A 26,965-nucleotide genomic window follows, 5' to 3' on the forward strand; every position below is an offset into this window, starting at 1 on the left:
ATCTACAGGTGACTTCAACTTAGAATGAGCCAAATAATAAAATAAATCAAATAAAGTTACTAGTACAATTGAAGGTACCTTGGGAAATGAACCAGGATTTCTTCAAAGCCCTCTTGAAGAATCAGAAAATTAGCAGAACGACCTCCTGAATTGGAGCTAAATTCTGAATGGTTGTCAGTAGCTGTGAATGATTCCTCTCCTGACAAATAAAAATCAATGTCTGGGAGTCTGAATGCATAAATAATTCAAATACACATCTCCTCTCTCACCTTCAACAAGAAAATAAATTGTACAATTACAGCTACACTGAAAAGAATGTTGTGAAACTCTCACACAATGTCTGGCACAAAGTAAAATTTTAGTAAATGTTTATTATTATCATTATTATTACTCGTTTCATTTGATTGGTATATTCCTGAGAAGTAAATAATTTACTTTGCAAAAGTAAAGGATAATTTTCTATTGACTTAGCATATAACTTAAGAGATTTTTTTGGACTGAGTCCAAGTTGTTTTAAGATTTGCGCCTGAAAAGCCGCAAGCCCAAAGAACACGCCAGCTGGCTGAGTGCGGGACTTAGGTTCATTGAACTTACTGACCAGCAAGTCTCCGGTGGCGGCCGGTAGGAGGGGCAGTGAACGGCCCCAAGGTGGAGGAGAAGCGAGGTTATACAGGTCCCGCAAAACAAAGAGCGTTCTGTGGGAGAAGGCTCTGGCGGGCCCTGCAGGCCTGCTCTCGTGCACACTGCGCCCCAAGAAGCCGGGAGACCTTGACGGCTGGTCAGCATACAGAACTGGCTGCTAAGCAGCATTACCATGGAGCCAGGAGACCCTACTGCCTTGCCTGGTAGCTTGTCTGCCTGTGGGCCAGGTCCTTACAGAGATAATCCTCTGGGGGGGGGGGGGGAGCCAATACTGAGATTTAAAAAGTCACAAATAAAAATACAGAAAAAGATTAATAATAATATTTTATTATTAAAATATTAATAAAATATTGTGATTAACATTTTCATGTTACATAAAATGTCACATCTGCTCTATCAAATGAGATAAAGAGACTTCTGAAGCAAGAGTCTCAAACTACAAGGCCTTCCGGGGCCAGGCAAATAAAATAAATGCATGAGGTGAAGGGGTGTATGAAAAATTAACAACAGGACAGTATCCACCTTGCCTGAGAGCATTTTAATTCAACTGCCTTTAAAAGACTGCTGTTCAAACAAAACCTGTTTGAGGACCATCGTGCAATTTTTTTGCTCCCTGCATTTCCTAGTCCTTTCTACTTTCTCAGGTTAAAGACCATCACCTTCTCTTAGAGCGATCAAGAGTACACACTTAGAAGTTTTACTGTGTAGGAGGGAAGAAGACAGGGAGGTAGGGAAGGAGAGAAAGGAGAAAACCTAGGAGAGAGGAAGGAAAAGGAGAGAAGAGCATAACGGCCCTCAGAGTTACTGAGAACAGATGACTAAGATGAGAGGCAATGGAGGAAGAATTGTCTGTATTTGTCAAGGGCCTGCTCTAATCGAGGCCCTGCTCTAGTCAAGACCATCTATTAGGAACTGTGGGATGGATGGAGTCTCTGGGCTCAGCGAGCTCACAAATCTCTGAGGAAGATAAGGCACAAGTGGATTGAGTGTTGAGATTGGTCTTGGAGCCAGAGAGGTATATAGGTTAAAATCCGGATTTTGCCACTGACCAGATGTACAGCCTTAGGCAAAATTAGTTAACTTCTCTAAGGTCCTCTTTGGTAGCCATTGGGATGATTCTTACACATACAGAATATTTAAATAGCAATTTAACACAATACAAAAGATGTCACAATACATGATTTATTATCAAGTTAATTGTAAAGACAATAGTGACCCTGAGATAAAAGGGAGACATCTCTTTCAGGGAGATAAACATAGATGGAGAGAACCTGCTGGTTTCTTCAAAAGGGCAAAGTCAAGGGAGGAGCTAGATCCCCGCGGATGGCTAGTCCTCCCTGGGTTTAGCACCAAAAAGTGAAGTTTAGATATATTATGGCACAGGCTAAGTTATTGTAACAAAGAAACCCCCAAACAGTGGCTTGTTTATGGTAGGGGTTTATTTCTCTCTCAAGAACAGTGATCCATGGCTAAAAGGGTGTTCACCATATTCGACAAGGGCTTCCAAATCTGGGTCAAAGATCAACTCTGATCATGGCCAAGAATCAGGAAGGAGGAAAAGGAGAAGGTGAGACACTCCTCATCCTTTTATGAATAAGACTATAAATGGCACATGTCACTTTCACTCACATCCCATTGGTCACGTAGCCACATAAGTTGGTAATCACAAAATAGTCACATGGATGTGAAATACAGTATGGGGAATATAATCAATAATGTTGTAAAGATCATGTAGGGTGTCAGATGGCACTGGACTTATCAGGGGGATCACGTTATGGACGGTGCAGATGCCTGACCACTGTGCTGTACACCTGATGCTGAAGTAGAATAATATTGAATGTCATCTATAATTAAATATATATATATATATATATATATATATATATATATATATATATGGTCACAGGATGTAAAGTACAGCATATGCAATATAGTCAATGGTATTGTAACAGCTATATATGATGTCAGAGGGGTAGTAGATTGGGGGTGTTATCACTTTATGAGGGGTATAAATGTCTAATTATTACATTGTTTTGTAAACCTGAAACTAAAAAAAAAAAGAAAGAAAAAGGTGTGCCCTCATCCACCTTATTCGCTGGATCTGGCGCAGTGCAACTTCTCGCTCTTCTCCAAAGTCAAAATCACCATGAAAAGAAAATGTTTTGAATCGATTCAGGACATCGAGGCAGCCATGACAGCACAACTAAAGACATTCACAAAACAGGACTTCCAGAACAGCTTCAAAAAGTGGTAAGAATGATGGGATAAGTGTGTTTGAAGCAAGGGGGAGTATTTTGAGGGAGATTAGTGGCAATGTGCCTTTTACTGTAATAAATTTTTTAATTACAAAGAAAAGCTACAAGGAAGGCCGGGAAATGTAGTCATTAGTGCAGTGGCCGTGTCTCTAGCTACAACAAAAAGTAAGAAGCGGGAAATGGATGTTGGGAGACAATGAACAATCTTTGCCATAGAAAGACCAATGGGAACCCCACAATTTTAATGCGCATTTTAGAATAGAAGGAGGAAGTTTGCCGTCTGTTTCAAGTGGGTGAGAGTCAGTAAACACAGCAGGGTCAATTACACCACAAGGACATTTGTTGTGAGACTAGTATTTATTTATCTTACAACTGAAAGTTTGGTTTGTCTTTTTCCATCCTTGTTTCTCCTTAGGGGATCAGGTATCCCGAATTGGATTACTCATAATCCCATGTCATAAAAAACAGACATCATTAATACAATGCATGGCCCACTTTTATTAACTAATTTATTTGTTGGTTTAATTAATTTTTTATTAAAACCAACATTAATGTACATCATACACCCATATCTGTGAATAAATGCATGAAAGGGTGCTAACTGAATTTTTTTATGTAGAAAAAACACTGCAAGAAAGCCAATCAAAATAAATAGTGATTTTTTTTAACTAATCACTAGAGATTAAACGATGAGCAAGAAACTCTATTTGCATAATGGGAAATGTATTCAATGGTAGTTATCCAATTTGTAGCATGCCACATGGGTAAACCAGGTCAATAGCACCCTTTGTATTTACACAGATAATCTATTCAGATACATAGCAGCAGATACTGGCATGGCAGCCAGCCTTCTTGCTGCACCTTCACTCCAGAGTGTTTTAGTTCTCATTTTTGGGGTGATATTCATACGACCATCACAGTTCCCATGGAACTTTGCTTTCTGGCTGTGGGATAATCTATTTATCATTTATATTTCATCCTTATTACTAAATCTTTCAACCTTATCACCTTAGTTTTGGTGGTAAATTCCTAATTATTTAGCCTTATTAACTTAGATTTGATTCTCCACAGCGTTTTTTCCAGTTTTATTGAGAAATAATTGACATAGATCACTGTATAAGTTTAAGGTGTACAGCATGATGGTTTGATTCACATATATTGTGAAATGATTACTACAATAGTTTCAGCTAACATTCATCTTCTTACCGTGTTTCACCGAAAATAAGACCTAACTGAAAAATAAGCCGCAGCATGATTTTTCAGGATGACATCCCCTGAACATAAGTCCTAATACATCTTTTGGAGCAAAAATTAATATAAGACCCGGTCTTATTTTCAGGGAAACACAGTATATAGATACAATAAAAAAAAAGAAAGAATAAAGAAACGAGGCAAAATTTTTTCTCCTTGTGATGAGAACTCTTAGGATTTATTCTCTTAACAACTTTCCTATATATCATACAGCATTGTCAGCTATAGTCATTATGTTGTACATTACATCCCTACTACTTACTTATCTTATAACTGGAAATTTGTACCATTTGACCACCTTCATCCAATTCCCTCTTCCCTCACCCTTCACCTCTTGTAGCCACAATTCTGATCTCTTTTTCTATCAGTTTGGTTGGTTTCTCTTTTCTTTTCTTTCTTTTGTCTTTTTCTTCCTTTTTCTCTTTTCTTTTTTAAGATTCCACATGTGAGATCACACAGTATTTGTCTGTCTATTTGACTTATTTCACCTAGCGTAATGCCTTCAAAGTCATAATGCCTGTTGGTATGTATTTTTTGGAGAAATGTCTATTCAAATCCTTTGCCCATTTTTTAAATTGGTTATTTGTTTTTTGATATTGAGTTGTATGATTTCTTTATGTATTTTAAATATTAACTCCTTATCAGATTTATATTTTGTGACTATATATTTCCATTCCATAGCTTGTCTTTTCACTTTATTAATGGTTTCTCTTGCTGTGCAGAAGCTTTTTAGTTTGATGTAGTCCCACTTGTTTATTTTTTATTTTGTTGCTTGTGCTTTAGGTGTCATATCCAAAAAATCATTACCAACACCTCTGCCAACGAGCTTTATCCCTATGTTTTTTTCCTAGGAGTTTCATGATTTGAGGTTTTACATGGAAGTCTTTCACACATTTTGAATTGATCTTTGTGAGTGGTGTAAAGGGTTCAGTTTTATTCTTTTGTGTTTGAATATCCAATTATCCAGCACCATTTATTGAAGTGACTGTCTTTTCTATTCTTGGGTTCCTTGTCAAATATTAATTGACTATATATGTTGGGTTTATTTCTTGGCTTTAATTCTTTTCCATTGGTCTATTTGTCTGTTTTTATGTCAGTATTGTTATTTTACATACAAGCTTTATAATAGAGCCTGAAATCAGGATGTGTGATGCCTCCGCTTTGTTCTTCTTTCTCATGATTTCTTTGGCTATTTGGGCTTTTTGTGGTTCCATATAAATTTTAGGGGTGTTTTTTCTACAATTATAAAAAATGCCACTGGAATATTAATAGGGATTGCATAATGGAAAGTATATTTAATAGTAGTTATTCAATTTGTTGCATGTCAAGTAAGTAAACCAGGTCAATAGATGGCTTTTGGTAGTATTCACATTTTAACAGTATTAATTCTTCCAATCTATGAACATGGGATTTCCATAGCTCACTTTTATTTCCAATTTATTCGTGTGTGGTTTTTTTATACTATACTGAGCACTTCTGACTACCCTCATTCAACCCAAGGAACAGATGATTAACCATAATTCACATTTATCTATATACCCCTTCCCTATCTCAACCCCTGCACTTCAAGGTAACCACTATCCCATTTTATGTTTATTATTTCCTTACTTTTTAAATAAAATTTAATCCACATACACATGGAGGCCAAATAATATATTAAATTTTTGTTGTTTTGAATTTTACAAAAGTATTAATATACAACATGTTTCAATTTTGAGAAATAATTTAGCTGGGTGTCCTAGGTTGGCAGTTATTTTCTTTTAGCACGTTTATAATTCCACTGGATTTGGGTTTCCTTTAGAAGCCTAATTGTTGCTCTCATGAATAAAAATACCCTCAGCTGCATTTTGAGAATCTATTTTAGTATTTGGTGTTCAACAGAATGAGTACCAAATGTCTAGGTGTAGATTTCCTCTTATCCATCCTACTAGCAATCAGTTAGGATTCTTGAATCTGTGTAGACATTTTTCTTCAGTTGTGCAAATCCTTAGCTATTATCTCTTCAAATATGCTACCCAATTCTCTTTCCTCCCACCTTCCTTCTCTCTCACTCTCAATGAATCTCAACATCTTATTACATCATTTATGTCTCCTAATTTCTCATCCATATTTTTAATCTTTTTGTTTCTCTGTGCTACATTCTGGATAATTTCTTTTGATTTATCCTCTGGTTAAGTAATTATCACTTCATCTGCGTCCAATCTTTTACCCAATGCCTACCGTATTTTTAATTTCAGATATTGAGTTTTCTATTTCTAGAAATTCTATTTGGTTCTCTTTGAAACATATTAGGTTATTTTCTATGGTTTCCTATTCCTACATAGTTTTCAATATTTTCTTTTAAATTTATTTAAATGTAGTAATCAAAGGAAAGTATGGCACATGCTACAATGTAGATGAACCTGAGGACATTATGCTAGGGGAACCAAAGCAGTCGCAAAAAGACAAATACTGTATTATCCTACTTTACTACTCTGAATATATCATACCAGATTTATCATATATCATATCCTAAGCAGTAAAATTCATAGAATCAGAAAGTAGAATGGTGGTTGTCAGAGGCTGGAGGGAAAGGGAAATAGGGAATTGTTTAATGAGTATAGAATTTCAGTTTTGCAAGAAGAAAAAGTTCTGGAGATTGGCTGCACAACAATGTGAATATAATTAACACTGTTGAACTGTACACTTCAAAATCGTTAAGGTGGTAAATTTTATGCTATGTGTATTTTACCACAATTAAAACTAAAATTAGAAAGTAATGCAAAAAAAGTAGCAATTATAATTATTTCATAATCTAGTATTCTTGCAGTTCTGTTTCTATTGTGTGTTATTTCTGTTGGTTCTCACTCACAGTGGCTTGTTCCTTGTTTGGTTTGTTATTTTTTACTGTGTACTAGTCACTGTCTCTGAAAAATTACTCATGGAGATTCTTTGAGGACCAAGACAAAGATGCATTCTTTCAGAGAGGATTTGAGTTTGCTTTTGCAGGCACTTAGAGACACTTCCAGTTTAGGGCTACTTTAAACTAGATTTATGACTTTAAAAAGTGCTTTGAATGATTCATGTCATTTAGGCTATAAATCCACAAAAAGGCTAGCTATGATTATAATGTCTCAAGGAGAGTTTCCCGCCCCCCATAAATTCAGTGCACTACTAAGTTAACTTTCCTTGGAATCTCTTGGGAGAAAAGTGTGGGGGCAGACTTACTTCTGATTCTGTCAGGAAAGTTTTTTCCTGCGGGCAAGCCCCCCCAAGAACTCCATCCCCTTATTGGAGATGTCTCCCTCCATGCCCTTATGGGAGATGTCTCCCTCCATCCCCTTATTGGAGATGACTCCTGTAGGCACCATAGTTAGAGGCTTCCCTGTCAAAACAATGTTGAAGGATCACAGCTGCTAGGGACGGACTTCCCGGCACCCTGGCCAGATTTAACCAATCCCTAGCATCACAAAGGCAATAGCGCGAATCTCCCCCAAACCCGGAGGCCTAACTTATAAAACAAAGCGCCCGACCCCGGGAAGTGCTCAGTTCTTTGGGAACAATCCCGCTTAGCCTACCGGTATAATAAAGCTGTGTTCTCCCTGATTGCTGAGTGCCGCTTGAGTCTCTCAGTCCTCCTCATTCTTCCGCAACAATTCACCTTTAATCATATATCTTTGGGGGATCCATGACTAATATAGGGAAGGCCTTCGAACAGATTCCCCATCTTGGCAAACCCTGAGCTTTGATTTCATTTGTTCTTACTCTGCAGAGCTTTCTCATAAATGAAATTCAAATTGGGCCAGATTGGCAATATCCTCAGAGCAAAATTGATTTCCATGCTTGCTTACCTGTCCCAGTTCTTAAACTCTGTAGACTTTGGCTTTCTACCTCTTTCTTCCTACCTTGTCAGCACTTCTCTGCTCTTAAGAATATTTTAAAACTATTTTATCCAGCATTTTTAGTTGTTTTTAGCAGCAAGTTGGCCCCCAAAACCTAACCAATCAGAAATCCCTCTAGTTTTTAAAAATTTCCTTTCCATTGTTTTCTGTTCTAGTTATTTTTTTCCTTCTATTTTTTTTTGTTGTTCTTATTGTTGTTGTTGTTATTCCCTAACTTCTTGAATTGAACACTTACCTCATTACTGCTTTTTCTTTTCTATTACAAGGCTTTTCTATCCTAAGGCTCTCAATTTTCCTTAAAGTACAAATTTCATTGTATTCCTTAAGTTTTGATTTGTAGTGGAGGAGTGATTACTCAAAGTCCCCTGTTTCCACCAACTCCTCACCCCAGTAGGGCTATCGTGCTGCCCAGATTTTTCTCCTAAGGAGACCTGCAGTCAAGGTTGGACAAGTGCCGCCAATTTTCCCCATGAGGGGGCAGCAATGGTTGCTCAAGGCAAAGCTAGGAAAGATCATTTAAATTACCTTTTTTTGCTCAGTATTTTCCATTTCTGGCTACACATGAAAATAGGTAGGAAGTTTTGAAAAATTCTGATATTTGGGACCCACCTAGAAAATGTTTTAATTGGTCTGAGATAGGGCCTGGGCCTCGCACTTTCAGTGATTTAATGTGAAGACAAGTTGAGAACCACTCCTGTAATTGATTTGCTCGCTGCCACCAGACTGCATCCTCCGTCCTCCCCACTCCCACTCCCAATCAATTGTAAACAGTCTTCTGTCTTCCTACAGTTATTTCCTGGTTTCATATATTTCTCTGTCGTTTCTCCTTTAGTACTGGAGGCAGACACCCTGGTGATTTAATTTACCACATGAATAGGAAGCAGAATTCCCCCTTACGTTGTTTGTCTCCACAGGAATTCTCAGCATGAGACAGAAACACTGGTGTGGGATGACCGTCAAAACAGGCACCGTGTTAGCAGGGGTGTTTACCATCGTAGCCACTGACATGTACCTCATCTTCGAACAGAAGCCACTGAGGAGCAGCAATTGCACTGAGGTTAACCAATGGAACGAGAGTGTAATTCTCCTGATACGTTAGTTCCTCATCTGTTGGAGTTTGAATATCGTCCTCTTCCTGTCTTGCATCACCACCATCATCAGCTGCTTGCTCATATCCTCAGTACACGCCCAGATGTGCAGGGGCTTGGTGATCCACACCACCTGGATCTTCTTCTAGGAAACTGTAAACATCGTACTACAAATCCTTACCAACAGTGACACCAGCATTGGGGATGTCAGAGTCATGCGCTGGTTTGGCTTGGTGTCCCGTATATTAATGCACTGTTTCTGGATGTTCTTTGTCACCACTTATGCCCACATAATCTACAAAAGTAAAGCCCAGGGCAATATAATTTTCTACAACAGACGTATTTCTGCAGGCAGTAGAGAGTTCCCATGGCGGAAATCAAAGATAATCAACTTTACGCGCCACTATAATGAATAATGTTGGCCCTTTTCTCTCCTGTGAGCGGTAGATTTCCCAGGTTCTCATAATAGTTCTATTTCCCATGTCTTTCACTTTTGCTAGTCTATTCAAGTATAGACCCTACTGCCACCTTTTTGGCCAATGTGGAGAGAAATCCTGCTCACTGAGGATGGTTACTTAAAGGGCATTGTCATTTATCAAGCACTACTGGAGTTCTCCTTCCTTTTCTGGTCAGTACCACCTTCTTGGTCAAAATAAAGAGGGCAAGGGAGTGAAATGAAGCGAATTGCAGTCAGGCAAGCCTTTCACCTCGGTATGTCTTCATCAGCCTTCAACCCAGAGCTCTCTAATGTAACCCTGGGACAGGGGTATCTGTATGTGTACCTCAGATTGCATAAAGGATTCTGTCGGTGACTTTGTGCTGTAGTTTTTCTCCCTGTGTCCTCTCTGCTATATTCCAGATAAATAAAAGAATAAAAATAGAGAAATATCATTCTTCCTTTTCTGTTTTGAATCCCCCCCTTTCCAAATTTGTGAAATAGTGCAAAAGATACTTACTTGGTTCATCAAAAGGGACTTGCTAAACTTTTCTGTGTCTGGCACTGTGTCTGGACACTGGAAGAGGATGCAAGAAAGTGTAAGATTTGAGGCCTGACCTTGAACATTTTGCAGTTATTAATCACTAATAACTTAGCTGTAGGGAGCTGGAGCATTAAGGGTTAAGAAAATGTAACTTCAAGCAGAGTTTGGGAGGATCGCTAAGGAGAACTCTGATAAGCATAAAGAGCAAACAGACACCTGCTGCCCTGGGAATGGGAAAATAGCAAAAGGTCTAAGAACAGTCAAGGCCAAACTTTGAGAAAACATAACTAATCTGTACTTGCTGCCTCAGCCGCTTTATGTAACCTTCTTGTTTCTGTGTGTATAAAAGAAAGCTGAAAAATAAAGTAGGCGCAGCAGTCCAGTCAGAACTGCTCGCCCTCCTGATCCCATCTTTGTCTCTTGTCCAATTTTTTTCTCAATCCTCACTCCCCACTTCAGGAACCGTTCGTCTCGTCGGCAGGCTCCGACATTTAGCCAACCATATGAGACAGTACAAGATTACACATTATCACAGATCAAGAAAGTTCACTTCGGGGTGGGCCTGTGGCTCAGGCAGTTGGACCTCTGTGCTCCTAATACCAAAAGCTGCCAGTTTGATTCCCACTGGGCCAGTGGGCTCTCAACCACAAGATTGCCAGTTCGACTCCTCGACTCCTGCAAGGGATGGTGGCTCTGCTCCCTGCAAGTAAAATTGAACACGGCACCTTGAGCTGAGCTGCTGCTGAGCTCCCGGATGGTTCAGTTGGTTGGAGCGCGTCCTCGCAACCACAGGGTTGCCGGTTCTACTCTGGCAAGGGATGGTGGGCTGTGCCCCCTGCAACTAAGAACAGCAACTGGACCTGGAGCTGAACTGCGCCCTCCACAAGTACGATTGAAGGGACAACACCTTGACTTGTAAAAAGTCCTGGAAGTACACACTGTTCCCCAATGAAGTCCTGTTCCCCTTCCCCAATAAAATCTTAAAAACAAACAAACAAAAAGACAAAAAAAAGAAACTTCACTTTGTGTTCAGGTTTAGAAACTATTAGAGCAGCTTAAGCCAAGATAGAAGACAAGTTGAGTAAACTTCTACTTCAAACATTTTATATTATTTTAAGTATTTATTTAATACCTTTCTTGAGGCATAATTGACATCTGATAACACATAATGTTTAACGTATACAATTTGACATAAGTATATCCCAGTGAAACCATCACCACTATTGAGCTCATGAACATATGTGTTACCTGCAAACGTTTCCTCATAATCCCCGCCTCCCGCCCCTCCCTGCGCTCCCCACCCCACATCACAAGGTATTGATTTGCTGTCACTATATATTAGTTTGCATTTTCTAGAATGTTACATAAGTGAATTCATACAGTATGGACTCTTTTTTTGTCTGGCTTCTTTCACTCAGCCTGATGCCTCTAAGACTCATCCATGTCGTTATGTATGTTAATAGTTTGCTCTTCCTTGCTGAGCAGGTGCCATGGCAGGAGTGTACCACAGTCTATATATCCATTTGCCCAGTGAAGGGCATGTGTGGTTGCAGTTTGGGGCCATTATGAATAAAACACTATAAGCACTTGTGTACAAGACTTTGTATGGACTTAAGATTTCATTTATCTCAGGTAAATACCATTTTAACTTTTAAAGAAACAATATTTTTTCTAGAGCGGCTTACAATTTTGCATTCCCAGTGACAGTATATGAGAATTCCAGTTTTTCCACGTCCTTGCTAGCACTTAGTACAGTCGATAAGTTTTCCATTTTAACCATTTTGATAGGTGTATAGTGATATTTCATTGTGGTTTTAACCTGGGTTCTCTAACGACAAATGATGCTGAGCATCTTTTCATGTGCTCATTTAGCTCCTTATATCTCTTTTGGGTAACATGTCTTTTCAAATTTTTGCCCATTTTTAAAAATTGGGTTGTTTGTCTTTTTATTTCTGAGTTTGTGGATTTCTTTCTATTCCTCCCCCTCTTTTTATCATTGTATTGGGGAAAGGGAACAGGATTTTGTTAGGGAACAGTGTGTATTTCCAGGACTTTATTGGGAAATAGTGTATATTTCCCAGGATCCATCAGCTCCAAGTCAAGTTGTTGTCCTTTCAATCTTAGTTTTGGAGGGTGCAGCTCAGCTCCAAGTCCAGTCGCCGTTTTCAATCTAGTTGCGGGAATCTAACCGCACCCTGTAGTTGAGAGCATGCGCTCTAACTAATTGAGCCATCCGGCCACCCGGGAACTCAGTGGCAGCTCGTTGTCTTCACTGTAGTTGCAAAGGATACAGATCACTGGCCCATGTGGTAATCTAACCCGCAATCCTGTTGCTCAGAGCTCGTGCTCTAACCAACTGAGCCATCGGCCACCCTATATTTTCTAAATACAAATCCTTTATCAGATATATGATTTGTAAATATTTTTTCCAGTTTGTGCCTTGTCTTTTCATTCACTTAACAGTATCTTATTAAAAGCAGAGATTTTTAAATTCAGTGAAGTCCAGTTTATCAATTTGTTCTTTTTTAATTGGAATAATTAATTATTCTGACAAAAAGCACAAAGTATGGAAAATTAGTGTACTTGAATCATTTCAGAGAGTAGACAAAGCTTCACACTAGCAGATTTCTGTTTTTAGCATCTTTGAACAGAAATATTCAGAGTAAAGGCAAATGGCAGGCCAGGCTCTGACCACCTGTGGTGAGTGATTCCACTGACTTAGGGTGTGCAGCTCACAGAACAGAGCAGTCATTTGGGGTTTTTTTCCTCTACATTTTGAGAGTGCAGCAAAGGACACTTACAGAGAATGAAAATGGTGTTCACTGAATTCACAGCGGGTGGTTAGAAGATGGAAGAGAAATGCTGAGACAAAAGGAGAAAGATCACAGGCAGAGGAGGAGCTCAAATGGACGGTCCACAGGCTCTGACAGCGCAGCACATGGTCTCCTCCTCCAATCGCACGGTGCGGCTCCCGTCAGCAGAGCTGTCCCAGAAGCAAGAACTCACCATGTGTGAGCCTGCTCCCTTCTTCTGCATAATTGTACACGTCACAATGTACGAGCACTTAACTGGGTTTCCCAGCTTGGAGAGTTGGCTTCATGTTTGTTCTATTACATCTGTGGTCCACTGATTCACTTTGCTGTGGTGATAGGTGTTGCCACCAATTGCACTTTCTATCGCCTCTTTTACTATGTTGCTCACTTCCTCAACAAGGAAAGCAGTGTCTTCCGCAGACTGTGGTCTTCCATCTTCCCTCCAGCGTGGCCTCCATCTCCCTAAGTAGAGCGCACTCAATTTGTTCTTTTATGAATCACACTTTTGGTTATCGTATTTACCCCAACCCCAGGTCATGAAGGTTTTCTCCTATGTTTTCTTCTAGAAGGCATAGTTTTAAACTTAGATCTATAATCCCTTTTGAGTTATTTTTTTATGTATGGTGAGAGATATAGATCAAAGTTTACTTTTTGCTCCTGGTTTTCTAATTGTTCCAGTGCTAATTCTTAAAAGATTTCCTTTCTCTACTGAATTGACTTCATATATACGTACACACATGCCTGTTTCTGGACCCTATTTTATTACATCGACCTATTTGTCTATCTTTATGCCAATGCCACCCTGTCTTGATTACGGTAGCTTTACAATAAGTCTCTAAATCATATTCCTCCATTTGTGTTTAAAATTGTCTTGGAGATTTTCAAAATTGTTTCGGCTATTCTAGGTCTTTTGCATTTCCATATGAACTTTAGAATCAGCTTGAAACTTCTATTTTAAAAACCTCTGCTGGGATTTTGATTGGGATTGCATTGAATCTATATATCAATTTGGGGAGAATTGACATTTCAACAGTATTGAGCCTTCTAACCCATGACAATAGTATTTCTCTCCATTCACTTAAGTCTTTTTTGATATATCTTTGTAGTTTTCCATATACAAGTCTTTTACATATTTTGCAGATTTATCTCTAAGTATTTTATATTTTTGATGCTATTGTACATGGCATTATTTCTTCAATTTTAATTCCAACTGTTTGTTTTTAGGATATAGAAATACAATTTGTTTGTTTGTTTGTTTTTGTATATTATACCCTGCTACACTGCTAAACTCATGTATTAGGTCAAATATTGTTTTTGTAAATTCCATCAGATTTTCTGCATAGTCAGTTATGTTGTCTGCAAATAAGGACAGTTTTACTTCTTCCCGTTCTTCCCTTATTGCACTGGCAGCACCTCCAGTACAATGGTGAGTAGACGTAGTGAGATGGGACATTATTGTCTTTTTCCTTATTTTAGAGGGAAAGCACTTAGTCTTTCTTCAGTGAGTATGGTGTTAGCTATAGGTTTTTTCATAGCTGTTTTATATCAGGTTGAGGAAGTTCCCTTCGATTCCTAATTTGCTGAATTTTTAAAAATCAGGAATGAATGCTGCATATTCTCAAATGTTTTTTCCTACATGTGTTGAGATGATCACATGATCTTTTTTTTTTTTAATTATTAATATGGTAAATTATTTTGATAGAATTTTAAATGTTAAACCAGCCATGATATTCTTGGGATAGACTGTTTGGTCATGATGTGTAGTTCTATAGTGGATTAGATTTGTTAAATTTTGTTTAGAATTTTTGTATCTATATTCATGGGAGATATTTGTCTGTAGTTTATTTATAATCTCTTCATCAGGTTTTGGAATCACAGTAATGCTTTCTTCATAGAAAGGAGTATTTCTTCCTTAAATGTTTGGTAGGATTCAACACTGAAACCACCTGGACCTGGAATTTCTTTGTGGAAAGTTTTTAACTACAAATTCAATTTTTTATCAACAGATAAGGGGCTATTGAGATTACCTAGTTCTTCAGGAAGCTTTAGTAGTTTGTGTCTTTTAAAGAAATGTTTTTATCTAAATGGTCAAGTTTATTGCCATAAAGCTGTTCATAATATTCTCTTGTTATCCTTCTCATATCTGTAGAATGTATAGTGAAGTCATTGCTCTCATTTCTGATATCCATTTGTTCTCTCTCTCTCTCTCTCTCTCTCTCTCTCTCTCTCTCTCTCTCTCTCTCCTCATTAGCCTGAATAGAGGTTTATAAGTTTTTAATGAAACCAGCTTTGGGTTTCATTGATTTTATCTATTCTTTTTCTATCTTATGTCTCCATCTCCACTGATTTCTGCTCTGATTTTTATTATTTTCTTCTACTTACCTTGAGTTAAATTTGCTCTTCTTTCTAAACTTTCTTAAGGTAGAAGCTAAGGTCATTGATTTAAGATCTTTCTTATTTCTAAGATACGCACTTAGTGCTATAAATTTTCCCCTAAGTGCTGCTTAAATGGCATCAAACAAAATTTGATGTGTTGTGTTTTCATTTTTGTCAAATAAATATACTTTCTAATTTCCTCTTGATTTCTTCTTTGAGCTATGTGTTATCTATAAATGTGCTACTTTGTTCCAAAATTGGAGATTTTCCAGAAATCTTTCTGATATTGATTTCTAATTTAATTTTAATATGATCAGAAAACACATGTTGCATGATCTGAATCATTTTAAATTTATTGAAAATAGTTTTATGGTCCAGAATATGTGCTATCTTGATAAATGTTCCATATCCGTGTGGAAAGAATATTTATTCTGCTATTGTGGGTGCAGTGTTCTATAAATGTCAGTTAGATTAAGTTAGTTGACAGTATTCTTCAAATTTACCATCTTTTCTAATTTTCTGTCTATTTATCCTATTAATTACTGAAAGAAAGGTATTGAGATCTCTGACTATAATTGTGGACTTCTCTAGTTCTCTTTGTAATTCTATCCACTTTTCTTCATGTATTTTGAAATTCCATGGTAGGTGTATAAATGTTTAGGATTGTTATATCCTTCTGATGAATTGACCCCTTTTCACTGTGAAATGACCTCTGTATCTCTGCGATTATTCTTTGCTCTGAAATTTTCTTTGTCTGATATCAAGGTAGTCACACCAGAATTCTTTTGATTTGTGTTGACATATCACTTCCCACCTTTTTATTTTTAACTAACATATCTATATTTAAAGTATGTTTATTATAGGCAGTACATAGTTGGTCTTGCTTTTTTATCCAATCTAACAACCTTTTAACTGGGGTATTTAGATCACTTATATTTAGTGGTCATCTTATTATTTGTTTTCTACTTGTCCCATCTGTTCTTTACGGGCTTTTCCCCTCTTTTTCTACCTTCTTTTGGATTAATTTAATATATCTTAGAATTTCATTTTATTTCCTTTGCTACCTTATTATATATAATTCCTTATTGCATTATTTTGGTGATTGTTTTAGAGTTTATAGTATATACATCTTTAACTTATCACAGTCTACTTTCAGATGATATTATGCCACTTCATATATAGTACAAGAACCTTATGATAGTAAACTTCCAACTTTCCTCTCCTTTTTGTGCAATTGTTATCTATCATATGTTTTGCTTTTATGTTATAAATCTCTACCTACACTGTTGTTTCTGCTTAAATTATCTCTTACAGAGCTTTAAATGACAAGAAAAATATCTTGTATTTATCCATGTTTTTACCATTTCCAGGCTGTTCATTCCTTTGTGTAGTTCCAGATTTCTATCTGATTCCATTTTTCTTCTGCCTGAGCACTTCCTTTAACTTTTCTTGTAATACAGGTCTACTGATGGTGAATTCTTTCAGCTTTTGTATGTGTGAAAAGATTATTTCACTTCCTTTTTTATAGTTCACATAATTTTTTCTTAAATAAGCTTCACATTGCTAATTTTTCTTATGTAAAACTAAAATAAATATGAATAGAATATTTAGTATTCTTTTTCTTCCTCTGTTAATTATCTTTTTCCCCAAAATTTTTATAGACTTTATTTTTTAGATCAGTTCAGGTTCACATAAAAATTGAGTGGAAAGTACAAGGAAGACATAAACCTCCTGCCCCTACACATCCACAGCCTCCCCCACCATCACTAAACATTTATAAGAATGCTAAACACCTACTATAGAGTTTCAAAATACGTGAAGCAAAAATGGATAGAATTACAAAGGGAAATAGGGACATCCACAATTATACTCAGAGATTTCACACCAGAGTGCTACATTTGTTACAAATGATGAATGTAGATTGATACATCATTATCCCCCAAAGCCCATAATTTATGTTAGAATTCACTCCTGGTGTTGTACATTCTATGGGTTTGGACAAATATATAACGACATGTGTCCACCATTTACAGAATAGTTTCACTGCCCTAATATTTTTCTGTGTTCTGCCTATGTATCCTTCCCTTTCCCCTAACTCCTGGCAACCACTGTTATTTTTACTGTCTCCATAGTTTTACCTTTTCCAGAATGCCATATTGGTGGTATTGTAGAATACATTTTTCTCTTATATTATTATTTTGTATTAATATCAGGTGTACTGCATAGTAGTTAGACATTTATATAATTTAAGGGTTGGCTGGATGGCTCAGTTGGTTAGAACACAAGCTCTGAACGACAGGGTTGCCAGTTCGATTCCCATATGGGCCAGAAAGCTGCACCCGCCACAACTAGATTGAAGGACAACTACTTGGAGCTGATGGGCCCTGGAGAATCATACTGTCCCTCAATATTCCCCAATAAACAAAAGTTTAAAAAAAAAGTGATCCCCCTGACTGGTCTAGTACTCACCTGGCACTATACATAGTTATTACCATGTTATTGACTATATTCCTTATGCTTTACTTTACATCCCCATGATTATTTTGTAACTACCAGTTTGTACTTTTTAATCCCTTCACCTTTTTCACCTTACTCGCCAACTCCCCTCACATCTATCACCCCAATAAATCTAGTATGCATCTGACACATACATAGTTATTACAGTATTACTGACTATATTCCTTATGCTATATCCTACCTCCCCATGACTACTTTATAAGAACCAATTTGTACTTCTTACATTTCTTCCCCTTTTTAACCTATCCCCTCAACCCACCTCCCATCGGCAACCATCAAAATGTTCTCTATATCTATGAGTTTCTGTTTTGTTTGTTTGTTTATTTTTGTTCTTTAGATTCCACATATAAGTGAAATCATATTTCATCTGTCTTTCTAATTTGACATTCTCCAATCAGCACTATATCCTCCAGGTCCATCCCTGCTTCCACAGATAGAAAGAACCCATTCCCTTCCATGGTTGAGCAATATGCCTTTGTATATATGTACCACCTCCTCTATATTCATTCATCCATTGACAGACACCCAGGGTGCTTCTACATCTTGGCCATCGTAAACAATGCTGCAATGAACATATGGATGCACATGTCCCCTCAAAGTGGCATTTTGGGTTTCTTTAGATAAATACCCAGAAGTGGGATTACTGTGTCCTTCTTTGTCTCTTTTTATAGTCTTTGTTTTAAAGTCTACTTTTTCTGGTATAAGTATTGCTATTCCAGATTATATTGTTTGTTTGTTTCTATTTTCATGAAATATAGTTTTTCCATCTCTTTACTTTCAGTCTGTGTGTTCTTTGATCTGAAGTGAGTGTCTTGTAGGCAACATATGTAAGGGTTTTGTTTTCTTATCCATTCAGCCCTCCTATGTCTTTTGAGTGGAGCATTTAATCCATTTACATTGAAAGCAATTGTTGATGGATATGTAGTTATTGCCATTTTATTATTCATATATATGACTACATGATGAATATATATATATATATAAATATATATATAAATATATATATATATATATATATATATATATATATATATATATATATATCACCATATATATATTGTCATATATATATGGTCTTAAAGTAGTCCCTCTAACATTCTTTGTCATACCCGTTTGGTGCTGATGAACTCCTTTAGCTTTTTCTTGTCTGGGAAGCTCTTTATCCTTCTTTGTCCTATTTCAAGTATAGCCTTCCTGGGTGGAGTACTCTTGGTGCTCCAAGTCCTTACTATTTATCACTTTGAATATTCCATACCAATCCATTCTGGGCTGCAATATTTCTGTTCAGAAATCAGGTAACAATCTTATGGGAGCTCCTTTATAAGTAACTAGTTGCCTTTCTCTTGCTGCTTTCAGGATTCTCTCATTTTAAATATAATGTGTCTTGAAGTGGGCCTGTTTGAGTTCATCGTTTTTGGGAACCTCTGGCCTCTTGGGCTTTTATGTCTCTTTCCTTCACCAGGTTACAAAAGTTTCAGTCATTATTTCTTCTTTTAGGTTCCCACTCCCTTGCTTTTTTTCTTCTCCTTCTGGTACCCCCATGATGCAATTGTTGCTACACTTGATATTGTCCCAAAGGTCTCTTTTGGGACCTTTATAACATTCTTTTTTAACATTCTTTTTTCTTTTTGCTATTCCAATTGGGTGTTTTTTGCTACTTTGTCTGCCAAATCACTCATTTGATCCTCTGCTTTATCTAGTCAGCTGATGATTCCTTCTAGTGCATTCTTCATTTCAATTATTGTATTCTTCACTTCTGATTGGTTCTGTTTTATGGTCTCTATGTCCTTTTTCATGTTTGCTATCTCTTTGTTGAAGTTCTCACTAAGATCCTTGAGCATCCTTATAACCACGGTTTTGAACTCTGTCTCTGGTAGGTTGTTTGCCTCCCTTTTGTTTAGTTCTTTTTCAGAGTTTTTCTCCTGTTCTTTCATTGGGGATGTATTTCTTTGTATCCTCATTTTGGTGGCCTCTCTGTGTTTGTTTCTATGTATTAGATAGGGCTGCTATGTCTCCCAGTCTTGACCAGGTGGCCTTATGTAGTTGGTGTCCAGTGGGGCCCATTGGCACAGTCTCCCTGGCCAATGGCACTGGGTGTTCCAGGAGTGTCCCCTTTGTGGGTTGTGCATACCCTCCTGTTATAGTTGAGCCTTGGTTGCTGTTGACATGACAGTGGGTGGGATTGACCCTCAGGCTGACTAGCTTTGGGGTTTGGCTACATACAGCTTATGGGCTGCTGTGTGGGGGGATTGTTACAGAGCAGGATTTGCCCCACTGTGCTCTGGTGCCTGCTGAGGACACCCTTTGGGTGTGCCGTTTGTGGGACTAATTAGGTGGTATTCTGCTCTGGTCCAAAGCCAACCTTCAGGTATGTTGGTTCCTGGGCCTCTTGCAAGGGGTCTGCTGCAGCCCAGGTCAGCCACTTCCTGTGACTGGCAGAGGACGACCTAGTAGGAGCTACAATGCAATCCACAGTTGGTCGCTGCCTGTGCTGTACCTGGTGGTACATGGGGAGGCCGTGCTGAAACCGAGGATTGCTGCCACTAGTAGTGGCCCTGGGGTAGTTCAGCTAAAATCCAAGACACCCCGGGACCTGCTGCCACCTAGTAGCTCTGATAATCTCATGCAGTCCATGAGTTGGGTGAGGCGGGGTCTCAGGAAATCACCAGGGTGAAGCAAGCAGAGCTTACCAAACAAATTCAGAGTCAGATTTCGCCATGGGTGTGGGGGGAATGCTCAACACAGGAAAGATCGTACCTGCCTGTCAGCTCCATGGGAGAAGGACTCCACACAGGGAAAATGGCCACTGTCCCTCCAGTCCTCACCCCACAGCCACACAACTTACTCTTTCCCTGTATGTCTCCAATGCTCCCCAGTCACTGTCCCTCCACTGGAGCCCAGGGTGAGTGCCTACAAGTGAAAGAATCTGTGCATGGGCCTTTTAAGAGGACCTCTGGGTTTCCCGCATGCCTCAATTCCACCCAGATGGTCAGAATCCCCACTGTTTTTCACAGCCAGATGTTTCGGGGGCTCTTCTTCCAGGCACCAGTAACCTAGGCTGGAGAGTCCGGTGTGGGGCTGGGTCCCTCACTCCTCCAACGGGGGACCTCTGTGGCTGAGATAAACTCCTGATTTTCAACCTCCACATGTAGGTGTGGGGAGAGCTCGTTTCATGTATCTGTCCCTCCTACCAGTCTTGACGTGGCTTCTTCATAGCCTCAATTATAAAATTTCTATTCAGGTAGACTTCAGATGGTTCTCCAACTTGACTGTTTTATAATTTAGTTGTAATTTTAATGTGTTCATGGCAGGACGCAGATATAGCATTTATCTGCTCAGTCATCCTAGATCCTTCCCTGGTAATCCTTACTTCCTTTTTAAAAAATGTAATATTTTTAATTTTTTAATTGTGGTAAATATACATAACAAAATTTATCATAGTAACCATTTTTAAGTGCAGAGTTCAGCAGTGTCTTATATACATTCACGTTGCTATGCAACAGCTCTCCAGAACTCTTTTCATCTGGTAAAACTGAATCTGAAACTCTACACCCATTAAACAGCTCCCCATCTTTTTCTCTCCCCAGCCCCTGGCAACCATCATTCTACTTTCTATCTCTGAAGTGACTGCTCTAGGTACTTCATAGAAGTGGAATCAAACAGCATTTGTCTTTTTTGACAGTTTTTTCTCTTAGCATAATATTCTCAAGGTTCATCCATGTTGTAGCATGGTTGAAAATTTCCTTCCTTTTTAAGGCTGTGTAATATTGCTGTGGTATGTATATACCACATTTTGTCCATTCATCTGTTGATGGACACTTGGGTTCCTTCCACATTTTGGCTATGAACATTGTTGTACAAATATCTCTTGGACACAGAAGTGGAGTTGCTGGATCATATGATAATTCTATTTTAATTCTAAGGTTTTTTTAATTCTAAGTTTTTGAGGAACTACCATTCTGTTTTTTCACCACAGCAGTACTATTTTATATCTCCAAAAGTTCCAATTTCTCTATATCCTCCCCCGTATTTATTTTATTTTTTTGATAGTAGCCTTCCTAATGGGTGTGAGGTGATACCTCATTGTGTTTTCTATTTTAATTTCAATAATGCTTAGTGATGTGGAGCATCTTTTCATGTGCTCATTGGTCATTTGTATATCTTTGGAGATATATCTATTCGAGTCCTTTGCTTATTTTTAAATCAGGTTGTTTTCGTTCAGTTGTAGAAGTTATTCATATATTCTAAAACGAAAACTTATCGTATACTTGATTTGGAAACATTTTCCCCTGTTCTATGTGTTGTCTTTTCACTCTATTGATTGTGTCCTTTGATGCACAGAAGTTTTTTTATTTTGATGTACTCTAATTTACATATTTTTTCTTTTCATTATTTGTTGTTGTTGCCTGTGCTTTTGATTTCATATACAAGAATACCATTGCCAAATGCAGTGCCATAAAACTTTTCCTCTATGATTTCTTCTAAGAGTTTTATAGCTTCAACTCTTACTTTAGGTCTTTGACGCACTTTGAGTTAATTTTTTATGGTGTAAAGCAAGAACCAAACTTCACTGTTTTGCATGTGGATCACCAGTTAACCCAGCACCATTTTTTGAAAAGACTGTCTGTTCTCTCCCCCATTGAATTGTCTTGTCACCCTTGTTGAAAATCATTTCACCATATGTGTTAGTCTGCTCAAGCTACCATAACAAACAGCACAGACTGGGTGGTTTAAATAGCAGACAGTTATTACCTCACAGCTCTGAAGGCTAGAAATTCAGGATCGAGGTGCCAGCAAATTCAGTTTCTGGTGAGAGCTCTCTTCCTGGCTTACAGACGGCCTCCTTCTCTCTCTGCCCTCACATGGCCTTTCTTCTGTGCATAGGTGGAGAGAGAAAGAGCTCTCAGGTGTCTCCTCCTCTTCTTTTGTTAAAAAATAGTTTAATGTATTTTAATAGCAAACCTATAGGAACAGCACAGAAACAGACAACATTAAAACCATGTACTTGCATGTAGGACAACTCAGAAAAGTATAATAAATGGAAGGAATCTACTGTATGATAAAAATGCTACAAACACCATTTAGTTGGCAACAATAAGAAATTTAGTGGTTTTAAAAAAATCCAAATGCTGGCATTGTGCAGAAAAAGTTAACAGGTTTCTCTATAATTGTTACAAAGTTGCTCTACTGAAACTTGCTCACTGAAACATTTTGATTTGCATTAATGCTTTATGTCCCTGCATTTATATTAAAAATTCACACACAGATAAAAACGGAAAAACTGCCAATACCTGATTTCTGCCCCCATTTTTCCACTTGTGATCATATAATTAGTACCTTTTAACCCGATGGAGGAAAAATATCTTTAGTTCAGAGCTACCAATGACAGAAAGAAAAGATTTTTTTTCCTTTTTAAGAATGATTTTTCCCATCATAGTGGATTCTGAAGCACGTTCTCCATGTATGCAGCGTGTTAGCTGGGTGTTCTTTGGGGTAATTGTTACACGTTTGGCATGGAGAGCACACAGGTTGGTGTCTTCAAAAAGGCCAATCAGGTAGGCCTCACTTGCCTCCTGCAAAGCACCAGTATCTGCATTCTGCAAGTCCTGAGCAATTTCTCACACCAGACGCTGGCAGGGAAGTTTGTGAATCAGAAATTCAGTGACCCTCTGATAACATCCAATTTCACGGAGTGCTGTGATACCAGGCCTGTAATGATGAGGTTTCTTCCCTCCACCAGTAGAGGGCACACTCTTGAGAGCAGCTTTTATGGCCAGTGGTTTCCTCCATGCTTTCCCATGCGTCGATTTGTAGGCAGTCTGCTTTGTATGAGCCATGGTATAGAGATCTTACTCCTACTGAGGCTGGAGCTCAGTGAGGTGGCGCTGGCATTAGAGAATGACGGCCTCTTCCTCTTATAAGGACACCAATCCTATTGGATTAGAATCCCACCCTTGTGATGACATGTAAGTTTTATGACCTCCCTAAAGGCCCTGTCTCCAAATACAGTCCCACTGGGGTATAAAGCATCAACATAGGAATTTTTGGGACACAATTTTGTCCACAACACTGTATATGCAAGAGTTTATTTCTGGGTTTTCTATTCCAGTCCACTGGTCTATAACTCTGTCTTTATGCCAGACACTCACACCGTTTGATTCCTATAATTTTCTTATACATTTTGAAAGGAAGAAGTCTGAGACCTTCAACTTTGTTTATCTTTTCTGAAATTGTTTTGGCTATTCGGGGTCTCCTGAGATCCTATATTCTACTGGGATTTTGATAGGGATTACATTGAATTTATAGGTCACCTTAGTTAATACTGTCATCTTAACCATCTGTCTTCCAATCCATGTCTTTCCATTTATTTGTGTCTTTTTAAATTACTTTCAGCAGTGTTTTCTAGTTTTCAATGTACAAGTCTTTCACCCCCACAATGGGGGTGGGGCTAATCTACTCTAATCACATGGGTCCTTCAAGTGGAAGGTGACTGGAGAAGTGTGAGTCAGAGGGAGCTCTGAATTTTATCTGCAGTAATTTCTACATTTACTAAGGTGCCATCATCCCTGTCTATTTTTATCGTTTAATTTAATGGTGAAGTGCATTAAGTGATTTAACGATTAAATATCCTTGTACTCTTGGGATACCTAACTTGGTCAAGGTATTTAATAGTTTTATAGTATATTTGTATAGTATATACACAAACAATCTCTTTTTGAGTATTCTAATAACTAAAATATATAGCAACATGACATAAAAGTATATATTTTTTATCTCTTTGAGAAACTAGATCTGTTTATATAGGTAATATTCTAAATCTCAATAGTTTGACAGAATATGTTCATGTTTGTACAGGTTGGTTTTAAGACTTTCCACATTTCTTCAGTTTGCTGTTTGGCTACAGCACCTCCAGAGTTTGCCTGACACATGCCAGTGCCGTGTAAGCCACATGCCAGTGCCGTGTAAGCCACACGCCAGTGCCGTGTAAGCCACACGCCAATGTCGTGTAAGCCACATGCCAATGCCGTGTAAGCCACATGCCAGTGCCGTGTAAGCCACATGCCAGTGCCGTGTAAGCCACACGCCAGTGCCGTGTAAGCCACACGCCAGTGCCGTGTAAGCCACATGCCAATGCCGTGTAAACCACATGCCAATGTCGTGTAAGCCACACGCTAATGCCGTGTAAGCCACATGCCAGTGCCGTGTAAGCCACACGCCAGTGCCGTGTAAGCCACACACCAGTGCCGTGTAAGCCACATGCCAGTGCCGTGTAAGCCACATGCCAGTGCCGTGTAAGCCACATGCCAGTGCCGTGTAAGCCACATGCCAGTGCCGTGTAAGCCACATGCCAGTGCCGTGTGAGCCACATGCCAAGGCCGTGTAAGCCACATGCCAATGCCGTGTAAGCCACACGTCTGTATATATGCTGTCTTTAAAGACATGCTCACGGGTAATCACACTACACGTGATGGGAATGGCCAGCAGCATCTTTATAGTTATAATAAGGAGGGTTTTTATTTTAATCCCACCGGATTCCAGAAATAGAACTGTTTATTTGCTTCATAATCATTTCATAGGGCACCTGACATCCTGCTGCGTCACTACAAGGACCCCCGGGTAGGGACTTTTGCAATGGTACCAACGTGATCCTCCAATACAGCCGGGCAGGTACAATCACAACCACACAGGGAACACCCATTACACGTGTCTTAGGGTTAATGCCCACCTTGTTGTAGTGTCATATGCAGTTAATATCTGATCATAGGGAGCCTTGGCTGCTGCAATGCATTGGGACCAGACCTGCCTTTGTTCATCACAAGACGTAACAAAGAGAAAGTCACAGCATCTGCAATTCCAGCATAATTACAGCACCTTGTGTCTATGCACTTTGGAGACCAAACTGCATCACACATTACCTAGGATCCCTCAATTTCACAATGGAAAGGATCTGTAGGTTCTTTGACTAAAGCACTTAATGCATCATATTCAGGTGATGAACAATTAGCTTCTTGCTCTGTGTCTATATTAATTCCATCCACCCATCGTGTTTTGGACAAGTTAACTTGTTGAGTTACCCAGGACGCTCTGAGAGTAGGACTGATGGTCTTCTTTACCCACACGTCTCCTTTTAGCACTGCGCTGGCCCTTCTTGAATGCGCACAGCACGTAAATCCTGAGTCATGTTTTCCAAAGACTGTCACAGTTGTAATCTGTGACCAGTCATAAGATTCCCCAGTTTTGTCACATGCACGAAACACAAAGATCTCGAAGTCGGGGTGGTGGTGGATGGGTGGGCAGAGCGCTGGATCCCGGCACGGACAGTTGGCCCCTCCCGGAGCGGCGGCATCAGCGCAGTGGCCGTAGCTGCAGCGGAGCCATCCCAGGGGCGCTGCCCGCGGGCGGGCGAGGAGGCGCCAGAGCCTGAGCGCGGGCCTGAACGTGCTGGGGCATCACCCGGCTGTCGGTACTACTGTATTTTATGTATAGTTTATATGTACACACATAATGACATTGTTCTCAGGATCTAATTTCTGAAAGGTGATTTTCCTAGAATGCTTTCTTCTTATTTCTTCCTAACTGGCTTTAAGATCAGCGTTACCCCTGCCTAATAAAAGGAGATGTTTGGCTTTCCCTGTATGTCTCCATTCTTTTGAATATTTTATATAAGATCATGAACCATCCTCAACAGTTTTATAGAACTTACCTGTAAAAGATCCCGGATATTCTGAAGGGAAACAGAATTTTTACAGCTGTTTGACTTATTTCCTTGCAGTAAGACTTTTCCATTGACATAAAGTTCTTCATTGTTTTAAGATTGTTTAAATCTCTCCTATGCCTGCAGTGACGTATTTATCTGAGACGACTCTCTTTTGTTCTTAATTAATTTCACTTATTTTATTTCTCTTTTCAAAAAAAATTTTAAAAAGCTGTCATTAGCAGGCTGGGCACTCAGCAGTGGCAGATGCCAGGTCAGCCTGGGTGAGTGGAAAGTCACACTGCTGTGCCCATACAAGCTCCATCCCAGTTGTCGTTTTGTACGGGGTCCCCATGAGAAAGCCCTGGGGTTCTGGGAGAGGCTAAGTGACACCATCCAACAAGGCACCACCAACTCTGGGTTCCAGCAGCCCCCACCACAGGGATAACCTCTGCTGGCATCCACAC

General features: G+C 38.9%; 2 protein-coding genes and 4 pseudogenes across 2 annotated transcripts in view; 1 reads left to right on the plus strand and 5 right to left on the minus strand.

Annotated features, from left to right (window-relative positions):
- The window catches only part of LOC109439660 (patr class I histocompatibility antigen, A-126 alpha chain-like), a 478,827-nt gene that overhangs the window by 115,238 nt on the left and 336,624 nt on the right, over positions 1–26,965 (minus strand). The window lies entirely within an intron of this gene.
- Positions 1–26,965, minus strand: part of LOC148758852 (patr class I histocompatibility antigen, A-126 alpha chain-like) — a 91,524-nt gene that overhangs the window by 47,149 nt on the left and 17,410 nt on the right. The gene's annotated exons all lie outside the window — the stretch shown is intronic.
- LOC141571760 (transmembrane protein 217 pseudogene) lies at positions 8,955–9,533 on the plus strand (annotated as a pseudogene).
- Positions 12,999–18,069, minus strand: LOC141571759 (dynein light chain Tctex-type 1 pseudogene; annotated as a pseudogene).
- Positions 23,134–23,640, minus strand: LOC109439950 (histone H3.3A-like; annotated as a pseudogene).
- Positions 24,580–26,590, minus strand: LOC109439957 (di-N-acetylchitobiase pseudogene; annotated as a pseudogene).

This window comes from Rhinolophus sinicus, chromosome 2 (genome assembly GCF_057876585.1).
Source record: "Rhinolophus sinicus isolate RSI-liver-muscle chromosome 2, RSI-T2T, whole genome shotgun sequence".
Lineage (NCBI taxonomy): Eukaryota > Metazoa > Chordata > Mammalia > Chiroptera > Rhinolophidae > Rhinolophus > Rhinolophus sinicus.